This window comes from Parasteatoda tepidariorum, chromosome 5 (genome assembly GCF_982258835.1).
Source record: "Parasteatoda tepidariorum strain Cologne lab strain chromosome 5, Ptep-v5.0, whole genome shotgun sequence".
In the NCBI taxonomy this organism is placed as follows: Eukaryota; Metazoa; Arthropoda; class Arachnida; order Araneae; family Theridiidae; genus Parasteatoda; species Parasteatoda tepidariorum.
The window spans coordinates 85,338,380-85,347,344 of NC_141759.1; positions in this window are offsets into that span (position 1 = coordinate 85,338,380).

Sequence of the window (8,965 nt, forward strand, 5' to 3'; positions counted from 1 at the left end):
TTTATAAATTCTGTAGCCTGACTTTATAAAGCTAATTTAATGAAGTCACATAGGGTTAATATTTTAAAAAAAATCATTTATTTCGTATATCTCACATAAATAAATGAGTTATATGGAAAGTTCATTCCAAATTTGGAAGGAAATAAAAAGAAGCATAATCCTTATGCATTGAACGGCCTTTTAAACATAAGCCTTTATACATAGAATGGCCTTTATATAGATTGGCCTTTTAAGCATAGGCCTTTATACATAGAACGGCCTAAGAAAACGGCCTTTTTCCCAAAATTTTAACTCCATTTATCTGATAAATTAAAAACTCCGTCTGTTTTTGATCACTGAAATCTTTCTGTGAAGAACTTTTCTGGGTAAGATTTTTTTTTCCTCTTGAGTGAAAGAAAGTTACAGATGGCAGCTACAGAAACAGTTACAGTTACTGTTTTGTAAACATAGGGAGTGAGAAATGGCATCAAACGAAGCTAAGACAACAATTAGTATGTTTTCCAAGTCTCCAAGTGATCACTTCTCTAGAAATTTGACTCAATTTCATTCATTTCTAATGATTGATTTTGTTTGTGTAGTCAGGAGCAATCGTTTTCTGCATTCCTTCTTCTAAAATACTAAAATATATGAGCTAACGTATACCTTCTATAATCTAAATTTTGTATTTTTTCTAAAATATGTACACATTTCATTTGATTCCAAATCATATTTTTGCATTATAAACGCATCAGTTACTTAAACCTGCTTGCCACATTCTTTATAACGTGTCCAACTTTTATCCGTGTTATTTGGTTTCCCATATTAGGTCGGATGCTTTCTGGTAATTTTCTAAGAGAAAAAAATAAATAAGTTTTATATTTTCTCATTTTTTGTTTAAATTTTCTTATTTTATAATCTTTTTGTGATGAGAAAAGGTTTACTTATCTTATAGTTTTATTTTAATTTGTATCCGTCGTTAAACAGCTGACCCAATTTTGAGTTTATGATGACCGATGGTCATCAGAATGCCATGTAATTTCGAACCCAATCCAGAAGACAAGGGAACCACTGAATCAGATACTGGGAGAAATCTGAATTTGTGGAGGATTTTAGGAGGACCCGCATTTGCGTTACATTCAGAGGAAAACCGCAAAAATCTTCAATGGTTAGCCTGGGGGCAAGCAGGCTAACCCATGATCCGTCTCCCACTAAGAATTTTTAACCTCCACACTGTGATCTGTGTTTACCAGGGGTGAAATTTGTATCGACTAGCTATCTCTGGGATTCGAACTCGGGACTCCTCACTTAAAAACGAATCTGTCTAATGGTTTAAAATAGTAAGGATTTCTCAATCCACAGTCAACGAATCAAAAAGGATGGAAGATAAATATGACTATGCTTGCCAACTATTCGGCGCCAAAGCTTCCGTTTTGGGAACATGCTATAAAAATTAAACTAATTAATTTTGTGCGTAAAAATAATTTTACTTCGTCTTACATCCACATTAATAAATGCAGTAACTCTGAAATAATCAACAAATATCGTTCTTTGACGTTGCGGCTCCTAATGGGTTTATAATGCATTTAAGTCTGTAAAAGCATCTCTTGTCATTTGTGCGAAGCAAGGAAAGATTGTCAAATCTTAGAGTCACTCAAGATTGACATGCAGAGTTTAGAAATGAAACTTATGAGTCAAAATACCTACTTACTTTTGACCGTCTAGTTGAGTTCGATGAATAGCGATTAAACCAATTTTTCAGGAAAGGGAAAAAATGGCAAAGAAATTAATTCATGAATAATTCATTAATTTAAAAAACAAATGGTTTTAATTTAGTTGCGAACTAAAAGATGGAATCTATATTATATATATAATAATTAGTGAGGAAAAAATAAATTTCCGAAAATTATATATTGATAAAGAATATCTTAAAACTATGTAGGGTGTTTATTAACAGCTCTAATGCATATTAGACCTTAATTATAAATTATCCTTGCATTAATTACTTAACTTTAATCACACATTAGAATCATTAATATTAAAGATACCTTTGTTCAAAGCAGAAATTCAAAAAAAAATTTACGCGGGATTACAAATTAATATTTATGCAAGGGAGAGAGATAGATGATAGTTGATAGCGTTCGCATTTTAATTCCTAATATATTTTCCAGGGTGACTAATCCTGATGAGTTTAATTTATTTGTCAACTATACTTTGCCAAGTTTTACTGAAATTTCTGGTTTTAAAATTAAAAAATTATATATATATATATATATATATATATATATATATATATATATATATATATATATATATATATATATATATATATATATATATATATATATATATATATATATATATATATATATATATATATATATATATATATATATATATATATATATATATATATATATATATATATATATTTTCATTCAAATGGTAATAACCGGAAATACTGGTTTTCTAAATTATAAATCTTATTATCACACGTTTAGTAAAAAATTTTTTCACATATAATTAAACCATATTTAATTGTTAATTTTATCAGAATCATCAGCAAAGGGCCTCGATAATTTCTGAGCCTTTTTGTGTTCTGATAGCCCAATCTTTTTTCTATATTCAGATAGTTTTGACAACAGTCAATAACCATTGTGCAAGCATAGGAAAGTGTAAAGTCAGTCAAATTAAAAAAAGTCATCGATGGATTTCTAAATACTTTTCAGCAACGAAAGCATCTTTTAGTAAGTAATCATTACTGTACACGTCTTAGAAGTACTGATATTCGCGAAAAGGGAAAAATAGTAAAAAAAACTGATTTCACTTCCTATTTTTCCATACAAATATGATTCCGGTAACAATTGAAGTAAGAAATGAATACAAAAAATTGCATCATTAAAATCATCGATGGATCAATAAATAAAATTCAGCACAAAAAAAACATCTTTCAGAAATTAATCAGTACTGTAGATGTTTCAGATAATCTTATATACACTAACGGGTACAAAATTGAAAAGAAAAATTTTAAAAAATTTTACTTTCAATTTTCATTCTAAAATATTATTCATCAAACAATTAAGGTTACACAAAAATATGTAGAAACCTTTTTTTCTTCAATTAATGATATTATTGATGGATTTTTAAATGCAATTCCACAACGAAAGAAGAGAAAGAAATCATTCTGTTCATTTTTTAGAAGAACTGATATACTCTTCGGGATAAATTGTTAGATAAATTTTAAAAAAAACTAATTTTACTTCCCATTTTGTTTAAAAAATATTATTTAGTAAACAATTGAGCTAATACAGAAATATGCAATTGTTTTTCGACTAATGGTACTATTGATGGATTAATAAATACAATCCAGCTACGAAAGTAAAGAAAGTAATCAATTGCTGTTCACGTCTATACTAACGTAGAAAAATTTTAAATTTACTTTCAATTTTTATTTTAAAATATTATTCAATACAATAGACAATTGAACCAACCCTGAAATGAGTGTTCCATTTTAAATTATTGGAATTACTAATTGATTTATAATATTGATTTATATTATAAGTCAGCGACAAAAACATCTGTCAGAAAGAAACCATTACTGTAAATGTTTTAAAAGAACTGATATACATTAACGAAAAAATTTTTTAAATAAATAAGGAAGAAAAACTAAATGCAAAAAATAAATAAGAAAATAAATAAGAAAGTCTTATTTCTCATATTTATTTTTAAAACATTATTCTGTATAAAATTGAGCTAACACAAAAATATGTAAAAACATTTTTCAATTAATGAGCTTATAGATGGATTTAAAAGCACAATTCAGTAACGAAAACATCTGTTAGAAAGTAATCACAACCGATGATTTAAAAGAACTGATATACACTAACAGGAAAAATTTTTAAAATTAATAAGAAAGAAAAATTACTTCCTATTTTTATTTTTTAGAATATTATTTCAAAGAGCAAAGATTGTTTAATCAGTTATTAACATTAAAAAATTTCCTTTATACTGGCATTATAAATAATATTTTAAGAATGAGAGGTTTACAATGGAATAATTGGAAGCAAAAAATTTTGCGTGCATAAAAACGAGAAATGAGCAGAAATTGCGTTCTTCAAACTCAATCAGTATTCAAAAATATAAAAATATACATCTGTATTTCGAATAAAAATGTTTTTGTTATTTATAAAATATCATGATTAGCTTTGTATTGTTCATTTTCCTTTATATTAAATCATATTTATATATTGTTTCGTCTGGCTTACAGTAAACAGTTCGTGATTTCAAATTAGATAGAAATAAATAAAATATAGATATTGACCTAGGAATGGTTTTAATACTTCCTCTTCATTTATGTTATACACCAATTGAATATTTTGTGTTTCGTGAGATATATAAACTAATTTCACTATTCAAAATATACAGCATTGAAATATTTTATAGGTTTTCATTGTTGAAATATATTGTATATCAAGCATAATTCTATTTTTCCTGAAACGTAAAGCATTCAAAATTAACCCTTTTGAAAGTTGGGGGAAAGTGATACACTTTTATTGACAATGATATAAACATCTAAGAGCATTAGAAATTTTTTCTTACGTTACGCGGCTTTTAACCATCCATTTTGAAACAGTGCTAAAATAAAGCATCTCTTCAGTAAGGACGCAGGTACGATGACCAAAAATTTTGGCTCAATTTCTTCCTTTCCAGCAATATTGTGATATTTTGCATTTGTAATTTTATATTAATCAAGAGTATGTCCAATGAAATTTAACTTTTATTCTAAAATTATGAATTAAAGACTGCTCTTAAATATAATGATTTCTTCTATTTTATTATCATTTGACTAGCGTAATTAACGCCATAGACAAATTGTCCTCTAACAATGTGTTTCAAAATGGCTTTTGCTATTGTCATTAAAATGGTGATTAGCATTTATACTGTGTCTATACATTATTTAATGCATACTGCAGTACGAATTATTTTATGTACTCTGGAGCACAGTATTATTTAATGCATACTGCATACATGAATATACTGAAAATCTACTGTTACTACGAGGTATTCAAAACTTTATATATATATACCCACTTTATCCTTATATATATATATATATATATATATATACATATATATATATATATATATATATATATATATATATATATATATATATATATATATATATATATATATATATATATACATATATATATATATATATATATATATATATATATATATATATATATATATATATATATCTTTATATATATATTTCGTCTGTTCGTGTGTATGTCACTGAACTCCATCTAAACGGCTGGATTGATTTAAATGAAATTTTCTGTGTACCTTCAAAAGGATTCGAGAATGGTTTAGATTCACAATAGAACATTCTGCCACAAGCCGTTCCAGCGGTATCAGCGAAAATTGAAATGGAATTTTCTGATTGGTTAAAAGTTAGCCATTGTTTTAAATTTTGCTGTACACGAATCAGTTTTCAAATATCTTGAAGATAACAACAGTGATATATTCTATCTTATAGCTCTATTCTTTTAGAAAAGTAAATTACATATACTTTAATATTTAATCATAATTCGGTTCTTTATTTCAGGTGAGCACAGGCACGTATAATCAACGAGAATAAGTTTCGTAATTATTGGTCGTATCACGGATTTAGTTTTGTGAAAACTAATAAAAATCAAGGCAAAAGCAAATTGTATTCATCTTGCACGCTTTTAATAATTATTTATATTTAGTATGCAATTTTAGCTCAATTTAGTATGCAATTTTTCATTGCTGGCAGTTGTCATTTGAAAACTATTAGATTGCTTATTATTACAAAGTTTGCGAATTCACATTCATTTTAATTATTTCATTTAAAAAATAGGAGTAGACTATATTTGAGGGTGTCCCTTGATTCTCACCAAGTTGTGATAGCGCTTGATCTCCAAGCTGGCCGATGTTGAATCCCAATCGTGATTCTGATTCGTTTAAATTTCAGCGTTATTTTTAAATGTTCAACGGTATATGTAATTTCAGAAGTCCGTTAGTTCTATGTTGGATACCGGCTGGTTAGGTTACTTTTGCTTCTGATCAATAGGATCGAAGGTATGTGGGCAGTCATAAAAAAAGGACTTTAGAAAAAAATGTCACCGCCATTCCGATACCACAGACGCCATTTTCAATTCGTATTTCGCCGAATTTATGTGGCGATGGAGGAACACAGATTCTATTCATGATAAATTTAGACAGTATCTAACTGCTATTAGAGAATTCTGTCCACTTAAAACTGAGGAAATTCAAGCTTAATGAATAAGTGAGATGTTTTTTTTTTTCCTTTTCTTTCTGTGCTTACTCCATTAATTTTTATTTCGATTCAAAATGCATTTTATTGGGTTTATTAATTTTGCTTACATTGGGTTCATTGCAATTTTATAAAGTTTTGGCCGATGTCTTGCTGAAATTTTCCAATGTATTACTAAAATATCATTATGCTTTGGCAGCCATTCCTGTTACCGCGGTGTTCCGCGCAAACAGGAATGGTGATAAACATAAGTTGCCAATTTCGTCAAGGGGCACCCACAAGTATATTTTTACCAAAAATAGATTTTTGTTTTAAATTTTATCATTATTATATTTCTTATTTAATTTATTTCATTTTTATTGCTTTTTTATTATTTAAAATAAATACGTGAATTTTCGAATTAGCAAATTTGCGACCACTGTCAACTTCTACATTTCTTTTTGTTTGAAAGAGAATATTTGCAAAAATATGCCACCTAAACGAATCGCTCTTAGTCACTCAACATCTCAAGCACGCAAGAAGAGAACTAACCGTGTTTCAGAAAAATCGGAGCAACGGGAAGAAAGACTTGAAACTAATCGAGAACACAATGCTTTAGCCCGTTACTTAGAAACGTCTGAGAAACAGGAAAGAAGACTGTTAACAAATCAACTACGCACTACTCAAGCCCGTTCGTCGGAAACATCAGAGCAACGGGATGCAAGAATAAAAATCATTCAAGAACGCACTTCGCTATTCAGACGCTGCCAATACTCTGCTTTGAATCTCAGTGCATTTCACTATAATCCGACAACCAACTATAGTCTTTCACCCAAGCGTCATCATCGGAAAAATGGATCAATTATGTATGTTTTGTAGTGCTCTCAAATTTAAGAATGAAACAGCTGGAATTTGCTATTCTGGAGGCAAAGTGTAACTACCAGATTTAACGTCGCCAGCCGAGCCATTATCAACGTTGTTATCGGGTCAAGCAAATCAATAGAAACTTTTCTTGGCGAATATAGGTCAGTACATTCGTGTTTCCAAATGACTTCATTCGGTGCTGCTTCAAGTATCGGTGCGCATATGGACAGCTAGAGTTATTTATTACATTCACATGCAATCCTGCTTGAGCTAAAATTAAAGAGCTTTAGTAACTTAGGCAAACATCATCGGATCTTCATGATGCATTATCACACGTGAGTTAAAACAAATATTAAGCTCTAAACTTGGTTTTATTGCGAAAAGTCATGCTTTTAGAGAGACACGGTGTTTGATGCATTCTATTGAACAGCAGAAAAAGAGAATTGCCACATGATTTGGCTTATTGAAAAACTCACACCAGGACAAATTGGTCAGCTCATATCAGCAGAAATATTCATGACGCCATTGATCCAGAATTATTTCAGGTCATCATCCAAAATATGTTTCATGGTCGGTGTGCATCACCATACATGTCTGTTTGAAAATGCACTAACGATATCCTAGAGAATTAACTGTTGAGACTATCACTGGTTTTTTCACCATTAAATAAAATTCTCTATTCAAATCATAATCACAAATCTCATTTACACACTTAAATACAAAATTTAAATTCAAACTGAAAGCGTTGCAAAGCACGCAGGGTACAGCTAGTATATATATATATATATATATATATATATATATATATATATATATATATATATATATATATATATATATATATATATATATATATATATATATATATATATATATATATATATATATATATATATATATATATATATATATATATATATATATATATATATATATATATATATATATATATATATATATATATATATATATATTGGGAGTACAAATTAGTGTTCAGTCCGTTTTTTGTGTGGTCAAAAATGCATTTATTTTTGAACAAAGAAATAATGCATTTATTTTGCATTTATTTTGAATGCATTTTCGCGTTCTGAACAGATTAGGCAATTTTCGATTTCCATATCGATAAAATGTCTCCTCTTTCGAGGCCATCCACGTTATGGGCCAATTCTTGTTTTCTGCGAAAGAAGTTTACCAGTAACTTGCCAAATCGTGCTGCATCCGACGGAAAGACCAGTAATCAGAAGATGCAATGTCCAGTGAATACGCCGGGTGCTGTAAAATGTCCCACTTGAGCTATTCCAAATATTTTTTACTACTTTTGTGACATGAGGCTGACCGTTATCATGCAGAAGAATCACATGTTTTTGCTCATATTCCGGCCATTTTTACCGTAATTCATGGCTCAAACGAATCAATTGCAGCCTATGCCTTTCTCCCGTAATGAAATCTCTAGGTTGTAGCTGCTCATTGTATACAACACCATTCACCATTCTTGAAATGTCGAAACCAGCTGTCACTATGAAACATTCATAACAACCAAAGCCATCTTTTATATACTATATATATATATATATATATATATACATATATATATATACACACACACATATATATATATATATATATATATATATATATATATATATATATATATATATATATATATATATATATATATATACATATATATATATATATATATATATATATATATATATATATATATATATATATATATATATATATATATATATATATATATATATATATATATATATATATATATATATATATATATATATATATATATATATATATATATATATATATATATATATA